The sequence below is a fragment of the Scomber japonicus genome, chromosome 13, assembly GCF_027409825.1.
Source record: "Scomber japonicus isolate fScoJap1 chromosome 13, fScoJap1.pri, whole genome shotgun sequence".
In the NCBI taxonomy this organism is placed as follows: Eukaryota; Metazoa; Chordata; class Actinopteri; order Scombriformes; family Scombridae; genus Scomber; species Scomber japonicus.
In genome coordinates, this window is record NC_070590.1 from 27,160,560 (window position 1) to 27,171,759 (window position 11,200).

Here is an 11,200-nt window from a genome sequence, read left to right on the forward strand (position 1 = left end):
TTAGTGTTTTATGGTTTTATGGTTTGTTTATTTTAATTAGTTTTATTGTTTTTAATTTGTTTTAAAAACAATAAACAATTATCTTAGTATTTATTTCCTGTTAATTGTTTTTACGTTTCCTGTGTTGTTTTTATGTATTTATGTACAGCACTTTGTTTCAGCTGTGGTTGTTTTAAAGTGCTTTATAAATAAAGTTGAGTTGAGTTGAGAATTACTGATTATGATTCTTCTGTTATAGATTTTCACCAAACTTCTGTGATTGAAGATCATACAGTGCTGTCGTCCTACAATCAGACCTGTTATGAACTTGAATCACAAATGGGAGGATTAAATTAATATCTTCTGATAACTTCCACTTCCATAACTGAGGACAACAGTGTTTTCTTTGGCACCTACTAGTGACCCACTAATGACATGCAGGGAGTCCAAAAGTGATACAAAAACAAGACAAAACCTCTACAGCCATGCTAGCAGCTCTATGGGGCTATCCAGAGCAGTGCCAGCATACTAACATGCTCATAGTGGAAATGCTAGATTAAGATTCAGCCATGGATGTAGTGTAAGAGCTGGATACCATACCAGACATGGAGCCTATTCAGTCCTATAAGAAAGGCTCGGCTGGCGCATACGCCAAAGAAAGTCTGTAGCTGGGTTTTACTTCAGTGTTTTGGACCACTGGATATGTACAGTCGTGTTTCCCCTGCTGGCCCCACCAGTGAGTTCCTACTCGGCCCACAGACTTTACATTGTAATGATGTCACTGTTTTTAAAATTGGTTTTCTTGGCTGGAGGAACGTTTTACAAACAAAAAACCTCCATGGATCAAAAATTCATAAAACAAAGAGTCATAATTGACTTTGTTTACAGTTGGTGGTGTCCTGTCAGGAGTTTTACAGACGTCTCTTTTACAATGGTGGTCTATGGAGAAAATGCTTTTTGGGCTGCAGTGGCAATATTTCGCTGCAATACCGCAGATGACCACTGGGAATAATCGCCTGATAGCCATAAACACAAAGTAGAGCTGAGGCTAATGTGAATGTGATCAGCTTTGCTAGCTTTTGGTCATAACACATTAAAGACCGTGTAAAGTGAAAATATATTTGTGTTCTGAGTTAGTCACATCATAGACAGATGTGTTATTAACCATCCTTCCAAATTTGAATGCTAGAAAAATTGTCTAAGTATGTAAAATTATCTTTTAAAATCATGAAAAATCAAGCACTTCTCTGTGCTGTCAAACGCTGGGGGCGTGTCTGCTGAAGGCGCTGGAAACACACCTACGCACGGAAGGGGGCCGCCTCCGTGTAACATAGCAACAGTAGCAATGGACGCTCGCGCTAACAGCATTGCAGTGACCCAGCCCTACATGTTCGAGCCATCAGAGCCAGACACTGACTCAGACAATGAACCTGCACAATCTCGTGCCTCACAGTCTGCAACAGAATGGTAATGTATTTCTCCTATTTATGCAAGTTAGCAATATGTATTACTGACTATGGGAGTCTACAGTTAGCCGAGTTAGCCGCCAAGCTAGCAACCGAGTTACGCTCCCACTGACTATTATAGCCTAGCAAAAACGTTAGGGTTTCATGTAATGAAGAATTGTGATTGTTTTGTCTGTTCACAGATTAAACAACACTTGATTTTTATTAATGTTTCGTTAATTTAATTACTCCTTTTGTTTATACCTAATAAAGGTAGTACTAGTATTTGTTTTAGACTGTAGTGGGTGGTAAACCCATTTAAATTCAGTTTGTCCAGCTTTGAAAGGAGGCAGTTTACTCGTTTTTTCAGATCACATTATTCAACAAATGTGGGGAAACGCATTAGGTAACTAATTAGACTACAAAAAAGTAAAATATAACACTAGCCAGTTTCACTTAGTCAGTTACTTACTTGTGTCTTCTGATTAATTTGTGGATTGCTGAATGTCATCATTACACAGGCTGAATAAGACAATATGCTTCAACTGATTAGGTCGTTTTGCTGAACCAGGCTTCATACTGAACTGACAACTGAAATGGTTAACATTTGTCACACTGTGATTAAAAATGTACTTGTGCAGGTGCACATGTGGAGAATGCAGAACAATGCCCACAGAGGTTGAAAATGTCTGCTGCAAGGAGCTGAATGCTGTATGTAAATGAAAACTGTTTTTCACAATAATAATTCAAATAATGAATACATAAGCAGCAGCATACTAGATGTCTAGCACTAAAACACCTATTACACATATTCCTATAGGTTCAGAGTAGATGTGGAGAGCTGCCTGAAGAGCCACGCTGCATGACTCTTCATCCAGGCTTGGAGCCAGTCTGCCTGAACCCCTACTCCCTGCAGAATGCCCTAAACATTTATCAGGCAGACCATGGACCACTGGCGGAAAAGGAAAGATCTGGGTAACGTAGACAATATAATATTTGTTTTACTGATTTCGGATATTTATAAATTACACTTGTGTTGATCAAATGACATGCCTTTCAAAGAGAGGTAAGGTTTAGTACCCGGGAATAAACTTACATCATTTATACAATCATATTATAGTTAACTAATGTATACAGTGTATTTCATTTACACTTAAAGCACATGAGTGATGCTTGACTGTATCCATTTTAATCCTTCATCTTCCTGAGCTATATATAAACTCTCATGTTGGACAGATAAATACTGGTTCATTCTTTAGCTGTTTTTCACTACATAGTAAATCAACCAACATGTACATCACCTTGATATATAGATGTATAAACTGAATGCACATGATTGGACATTTATACAAGCAATCACTAGATTATCATTATTATTATTTCTGAAAATGTAGCTGTGTGGTCGTGGAAATTCCTTGGAATAAAAAAACTGCTGTCCATTTTCTTGTCCATCCATTTAGCCAATATGAGGAGGTAGACTGCAGGTTGATGAATCAAACTCATCTTCCGAGGTCCCAATCTGTAAGACATGACAAAAAATGTGGAGGGAAAGGCTTTTTGTTTATTACATCAATCAAACAAATAAGTTCAGTTTGGTTTCGGATAGGTTCTTCTAAAAGACAACACATGTCAATAATGTTTTGTGAAAGACAGCTCCAGTGTCAAATTTGATTACACAGAGGACAACATACCAAAAAGAAACATACATAAAAATATAAATCAAAGTATTTTTCTACATTTTTTATTACAGGCGTGCTCGCTACCTGGCCTACAGGAGTTTTGTGTCCTGGTGCTGGGGATACCTGGGAAAGGACAACCGGGTTGTCATCCCCTCCTGTGTTGTCCTCCGCATTCATCAGGAGTACCCTGATGAAGATGGGGAATACACAGGTTTTAAACCTCCCCTTTAGATTGTTTTATTATTTATAGTTTATTGCTTACTTATATTGTTATTTGTTTATAAAATGTGTCCAATGTGTAAAATAAATGTATTATTGAGTAATGATATATTTGTGTGTGTCACAACTTACTTCTTTTACAATGGAGGCCGGTGGAGCTCTGGTCCTGAGATTGGCTGAGGCAGGAGTAGGCTTGGGCGGTATAAAGGTGTTGCAGTATACCAAGGTGCTTTCTGAGTGCTTCATACTGTTATAGTGGTTTAATTTCAAATGTTTTAGTCACCACGGAAATTAGTCGCCAGAAATGTGTAATAAATACCATACACCAAGGTAAATGTCTGGAAGCTATGAAGGCTTGAAAAAAATATATACCGCCCAAGTCTAGGCACAAGGTAAGTCACAGGAACAGTGGCTGCCAGATATGCTGGAGGAAGACACTGAGACCTGTACATTGGAAAAGAAAAGAGACATTAGGCTGTCATCATGACCACTGCATACATACACACAACATACCTCGTGGGTACCTCGGAAGCCACTTTGACGCTCATTTTAGGTGTCCCTCGGTCCATGTTTTACATTACACACAAACGTAAAACCTCAGTCTACATATAATTCCTTGTCATAGCTATATTGGTGCACATAAAATATTACCTGTCGGTTATCATTGTGTTGTCGGATGGATGACGCTCAGGGAATAAGGCCAAATTATGTCACGATTACATGCATGCTAACATTACACGGGCATGACAGGGTGCATGATGTAAAATCACTTTCAGGATTTGCACATTCAGCAAAATGCATTTAATTGCCTAAATGTACAGTATTATAACTTATAAGCACATAACGTTACTTACACTCTCTGACGGGCACATAATGCCGGTGGCGGTGATGATGGCACCTGCTGTCGGCGGGACGGGAGGATGTAACCCGGGGAGGGAGACGGTCGGTGGCGGGCTGGTGGCGGTGATATAGGCACCTGCTGCCGGCGGGATGGGAGGATAAGCCGGGGAGGGAGACGGTCGGTGGCGGGCACGTAATGCCAGTAGCACCTGCTGCCGGCGGGACAGGGGACGTAAGCCGGGGAGGGGAACGGTCGGTGGCGGGCACGTAATGCCAGTAGCACCGGCGGGACGAGAGGACGTAAGCCGGGGAGGGAGACGGTCGGTGCGGCACCTCTAACCAGACACAACGGACTGCTCAAAAATCCAGACTTCCAGTGAAGATGCACACACGAGGAGTCATGACTAGTTAGCTAGCTGAAAATTACTGTAATTGATGCTATCCAAAACGCGAGAGCGAGCTGGAAAACGACTGAGGCTAATGCGCTGAGTGTATTTATACTGCAACAGCAGCAGGGGCGGGTTTATGATAATTACCGCCGCGTTACGTAACGCGGCGGAGATTTCAGACCCGCCTACTAAATCCTGACACAGAAATCTTGAAACACAGTTTGTGAAGCCTAGCTCCACAATTCAAATCTAAATGGTTGAAATGCTTTTTACACCTTTTTTAGAAATACATTTATGACCTATTTAATGTGTTTAGAAGAAAATGTCTGATTTCACTTTACACGGTCTTTAACAGTTTGACCTGATTCTGGCACTAGAGGAAAAGTCCAGGGTAGTCCAATGTCATAAGGATCATCATCATCATCATCATCATCATCATCATCATCTGGAAGCCATGAATGTCTGTACAAAATATTGTGCCAAAACATTTCCAAGATATTTCCGTCTGGACCAAAGTGTCTGACTGACAGAATGACATTGCCATTCACAGAGATGCACTGCTGGTGTGGCTAATAAAATGATCTCAGTACTGTGCCAGCAGAAGTACTAGAAGAGCTACCAGGGTCAAATGACCCTTCAGTCCTCATTTAACCTCATTGACCAGAGACCTTGAGGATTTGTTATTAAATGATAGTAAAAATAATGCATAGGGCACATTTCAAAACCTAAGTTACACAGTGCTTCACACTGGGTAACAAATGTACATAAACTAATGATAAAAACTTTACATTTTATATTATATTTTCATCAGAATATTATCAGAACAACACAACTCAACACCAAGGACAAAGAGCTACAACTTTTCTCACTGCATACTAAAGTGTAGCTACTGAGTGCTAGAATTTCTGATGTGATATAAATTCACAGCTGTTTTTTTAACATATTTGATTATAGGAAAACAAGTCAATTCATTATCCAGACTGTCAGCCTGACTTGAGTTAAGAATATGATGACTCTAAATCAAGGATATTGTTCTTGGTGATTCATCAGCTGCTCTGCTATACAGCATTACACCCATTATGAATAACATAAGTCCAAGCCTCTCATTAATGTGTTATTTTCAACTGCAGGGGGTTGGAAGTTTGCAGAAAATAGAGTAATGCCACGATTAAAAATAATGGCTGCTCTCCCATGACACTATTTTCACACCGTTATTTTTGTCAGACTGCAGAACTAGAGGGGTTTTTCAAATGCGAGGCTGCCTGTGGGGCTTTGCCGCAGTACTTCAGGAGGAAGTGTGAGGGAGCTACGTCTAAAATCATTACTAAAGCTATAAAAATGACTCTAGTAAAGGTCTGAGGAGTGCGGAGGGATTTAAACGAAGAGAGATCGCTTGTAAAAAATGGGGGTGAGATCATAACTTGGAGCGAGTTCACCAAACAAATCCCATTGAGATAGATTAGCTTACTGTACATACACACACATAGAAACACAATCAGATTGAAGGGAGAGAGTGACCTAATGCAGAGTAACCCTCAGATGATAGAGCCCACTGAGGCTAAAAATGGATTTCCACCTCAGTGCAGAGAGTTTATTGTCAATATGTGAATCCTACTCATTGAGGGCACTCTGCACACTGCTGTTATCTGTGGCCCATTACATTCACACACACCAATGTGTTAGATAATGTCCAGAAAGAGTGGAATGGGATGCAGGAGCTACATGTATCCTTTTTAGACACTTCCAACGATCTTATTTGACAGAAATGACTGGAATGCAGAAAACAATAAAAACATATCAGTGTCAAGGGGATAGAGCAATTTTGTCTCCTCTATCCCTGCTTCATTTTCATGAGGCCAGAGGGGGGGGGGGGTGTTCCAAACATGCTTTCAGCGCTCCTGGAACCTAAAATGTTCCCACGTCCCAGGCATTTCCCCACTGGAGGCCCAAACCCCACCTCAACCCCCCCTCCCAACCAGGTCAGGTAGGAGAAAACAGGAGGGTTTGTCAAGTGTGAAGGAGGAAAGTTAAATAAATCAGTCTAGTCTAGCTGCAAATGCCATAACAAGAGAGAGAGAGTGTGTGTGTGTGTGGAGCAGAGTTTTGGGTCAGTAATGCTTCTCGCTGACTGGCTGGATGTCAGTTCAGTTGACGAATCGCAAACAGTGAAGGAGAAGGTGAACATCCCTCTGAGTGAGGATGTACATCTGTATAGAGCCGTAACACAAACATATGTTTAGAACATTTGCTGATCTAAACTGTTAGTGCCACAGAGGGCCTTGCCTGGAAACATCCAGCAGGAAGTGATGTGTTTTATATTTGTAGCTCAGTGGGAGGTATAAGAAGCACCATGAAACACAGACCATCTACGTCATAAATTGTCAGTTAAATCCTCAGTCTATTCATCTGTTAATACACTGTTTTATTTATAGTAACAAAACTGGATTTATATTGTTCAAATGGTAAATGGACCAGACTTATATAACGTTTTTCTAATCTTTTGACTATTGTTCAAGCTGAAAACCAGTTCAAAGTGCTGATGTGGGACAATATCTCATTTATGTCCATGAAACTTTTTTAAGATGTCAATTATTAGTATTTACAGTAGTTAACAGCTGCATATACAGTGTGTGTTTAATGAAAAAGAAACAGAAGAGAGTTGGGATAGAAGAGAGCTGCAGTGTCTGTTTAACATGTAAACAGACACTGCAGTTTTATTTCTAACATATGTTTCTGATCTATTGACAATAGTTTTATAAGCTTGAACTGCTCTATAATAACATTTTCAGTTATTAACATTGAAGATTGGTACATTTTTATATCAGCTTGTGTGTCATTTTTCTTGCAATTTGGTCTTAAGTGAAATGAATGACAGTCAATCATGATGACTAATTGCACCTACATGCTGCCCCCTGAAAATCTTAAGTATTACCACTTTAAAATTCAAGTCTGTCTAAATTAGCAGTGATTAACCTCTAAAATAAGCAAGATCACTTATAAGATAAGGTTGCAAGATTATACATTAGTTAGTAAAAAAAAAAAAAAAAGAAAGAAAAAGGGATGGGCATCACTGCTACACATTTTTTTATTCTGTTTTGTGCATTTTCACTATTCATATGAAACATCGCTTATAGGTCACAACTGAGATATATCAAAGCTGTGCAATGCAGATAGACATTGCATTGCTTTTAAGAGTCAAGATGTAAGAAGCAAGATTTTACATGATACACTCTAACATCATGTAGCCACAGCTGACCTTCCTTTATTCTGAATGATGTGTGTCACACCCTCATGCTGGCTTCACCTCACTGTCATTTCTTTTCTCCACAGTCTACTAGATTTCATTCATCGATGTTCAGACCCAAATCCAAACATTTGAAAATGAAAACAAGTCTTCCACAGTAAAATACAAACTGACGTTGTATTAAAAGTCATGATACAATTTGCCAGGATGTGACTGATGATGTTATGACTTATTTTCTTGAATTATATCTTAACAGACAGCATCATATTTTCAACCCGACCGCTGTACAGTGTTGTCCTCCAATAACAACCATAAGAGATGAAGAGAGAGAGAGAGAGAGAGAGAGAGAGAGAGAGAGAGAGAGAGAGAGAGAGAGAGAGAGAGAGAGAGAGAGAGAGAGAGAGAGAGAGAGAGAGAGGTTATGTGTGTCTGTGTGTGTGTGTGTGTGTGTGTGTGTGTGTGTGTGTGTGTGTGTGGCTGGTCTTTTGTTTCCTCTAACAAGGGCAGAATGAATGTAAGCGTTACATCATCCGCTGCTCACAAGGAGTGGTCAGAGGACCTCTGCGTGAACATGTGACAGAGGTTTGACATCATCTTTTTGTGGGCCAAAGCTCTGAGTTTGCTTTGTCCACACTAACACACATGTATGCATATATAATTATAGAGATCAGACCAGTCTTTGGTTTTCTTTTACATCCTGTAAAAAAGCTGCATAGTGTTGTCTTGAGTGTTCCTGCTGTTTTGCCACCATGCGCCTTTAAAAAAGGGCAGCCTGGCTGTGTGTGTGCTGGTTCTGGACAGTGCTGTCTTCAGTGTGGTGCTGCTAGTTGATAGATTGGTTCCCACTGGGGGGAGGGAATTCATTCTATGCATCACTCCTGCTCCTTTGTGAGTAAAAAAAAAAAAAAAAGGGGTGGGTGAGCGGGCAGTGGGAGCATATTGTGTCACGATGCTCTGCCAGCAGGGGCTAATGCAGGAAAAGTGATGGAGGGATGGATGGATAGATAGATGCGTAAGAGCACGGATAAAAATGATGAGTGCCCCCCCCACCCTACCCCCCACATCGTCTGAAGGTGGAGACAGCTGAGACGCATCAGTCGTACAGCGACACCGCAGCGAGCTGGCCTGAAGAACGGCAGAGGAGGAGGTGTCACTCTTCATCACACGCGTGACCGCACGCATACACACGAGCTACGGCCCTCATTCACCCACACACACAAGAATCACACCCTTTTAAAAGTGCACGCAGTGTTGTTTGAGATGGGGGGGGGGGGGGGGGGGGGGGGGCCACTCCTTCACAGCTGTTAAACTCAGATTGATTACCGTGATTATTGTCGGAGGGCTGGATACACCGCACTGTTCTCTTTGTCTTTCTCTCTCACACACGCACACACAGAATATCTCGGGTGAGTCATCACGCTCCGTGTTTATTATTGATCTATATCTCAGAACATCAATATCTTTAAAAAACTTTGCATAATGCAGTTTAGAATTCTTATCTCAAATTTGAATTCATATCAGTTTCATTGCTACATGATATTTCCTGCACGCACAGCCATTAAATGGCCTCTTAGCTGTCTGGATGAGAGGAGAAAGGTAGTCCTTCAACACAAAAGCTATCAGGCTGTGACCTTAACACCACAATGGAAGCCCTGAAAATAGAAACAAACAGTAGGGACATGATAGATGCTGAATGTCAGTTTGATAATGAAAGCTGCAAACTATCTACAAATTGAGACGCAGCTCTATGATTAATTAGGTAGCTGATATATAACATCTTTAAAAAAGAACTTTTCAGTAGTTGAGAACTGTGACCCTGAGACCCTGGACAGCAGCAGCTTATGCGGTTTGGAAGGCCAGTAATAGTAAAACGTGTAAGAGCCTGAACCTCAGCGTGGTCTATGTGCGACAAGGCCGGGACTAAAATGCTAGGTTTCACATAAACCATATGGAAGAGCAGGACCTGATTGGCACAGTGGGATAGTAGTAGTGAAGTCAATAAAGTTGTTTTCCTGGTGTCTGACTGCTGACTGGATTGTGCAGCCGGCAGCCTGCGGGGCTGGGAGAGGACTGAGGGGAAAGCAGAGGAATAGAGGAAAAAGCTGGAGGCCATTCAAGAGAGACATCAAGTAGTGCAGAGGCTCGCTGAAAAATACTGCTAGAGAAGAAGGGGGAGAATGAGGTGAAGTGAGGTTTTAAAGAAAGCGGCTACTTTATTAGATACACATGTTAGTTAAGGCAAACAGCCATTTCATTCTGACAACAAACTGTGTGGCTGCAACTCAATATGAGAAGCATGTGGAGCGGGTCAACAGGTTTATTGTTTGATTTTATTTGTTAATTGTTGTTGCCAGGGACTGTGACAGTTCCATCATAAATGGAATGATGCAGTAAAGCAACAAATAAAAAACATGCAGCCAGCAGAAGTTCTGTGAGCTGGAGTTTATCCAGCAAACAACAGTGAGTTACAACAGTCCTAATGTAGAGAGCTGTTGTCTGTTAGCCAGGCTCACTGCACACAAGATATTTCCCGTCTCAAGTTTTTAAGTGAGTCTCGCCCCTTCTAACCAATCGGAGAAGGCCCAAGTCAAGAGTAGGAGCTCATGGCTGTCAATCAAAACATTAACACACGTATGGTCCTCTCCTCCTGTCAAACTAGCATTAGCTACTGAAAGACATTGCTAAGGCTTATTCACAGGCTAGCAAGCACTTAGTACCAACTTAGTAGCCAACTTTAGCCCAAGTGTGCAGCACTACGTGTGAAAGGCAACACCCTGCACTCCTTATATGGACAGTCCTGGCTCCAAATGGAAAAGATGGCGCTGACCGTAAGCTGCAACTTTGGGTTTTAAACTGGATCCAATGACACCAAAGGGTGACATCACACCTTGTTACATCATCAGTGGTTTAATATGTGATTAATACCATCCACATTTACAGACTAAGATTCTAGCTATGGGACAGTCTTGCACAGTTTATTATCATCTGACTGCCTCTTTTTAAATGTTGTGAAATGTGTTTGTGTGCATATGTGATTGGTTGGAGGTATATTATGTTACATTCTTTTACCCTACAAGTGAAGTATAAACAGCATTATTCTGTGGATCCATTCTGTGCTGTATCAGTGGAACAGACTGGTGGTATATATATCTGTATTTTCCTCTCAGTGCCACACTGTACCTAAGCTTTGTTCATGACCATCTGTGTCCCTTCACGTCACTAGAACTTTTTCAAAAGCAGACTTCTGGCAGACTCGTGTACTGGCAGAAAGCATTCATCCTCTCATGAAGGTTATAGAGACAAAAGAGAATTCAGGTGGCTGAAGTGGTTTCTACCACCCCCAGACTTCAAGCTAATGGAGCATTTTTAGACAATATGTAGCAAGACTGCAGGGATATAAATTCT

General features: G+C 41.0%; 1 long non-coding RNA gene across 1 annotated transcript; it reads left to right on the forward strand.

Moving 5' to 3' along the window:
- Nucleotides 1-1,325: 1,325 nt before the first annotated feature.
- LOC128371515 (uncharacterized) lies at nt 1,326-2,320 on the forward strand. Its single transcript, XR_008322810.1, has 3 exons — nt 1,326-1,446; nt 2,066-2,135; nt 2,245-2,320. It is a non-coding gene; the product is annotated as an uncharacterized LOC128371515 (long non-coding RNA).
- Nucleotides 2,321-11,200: the final 8,880 nt, after the last annotated feature.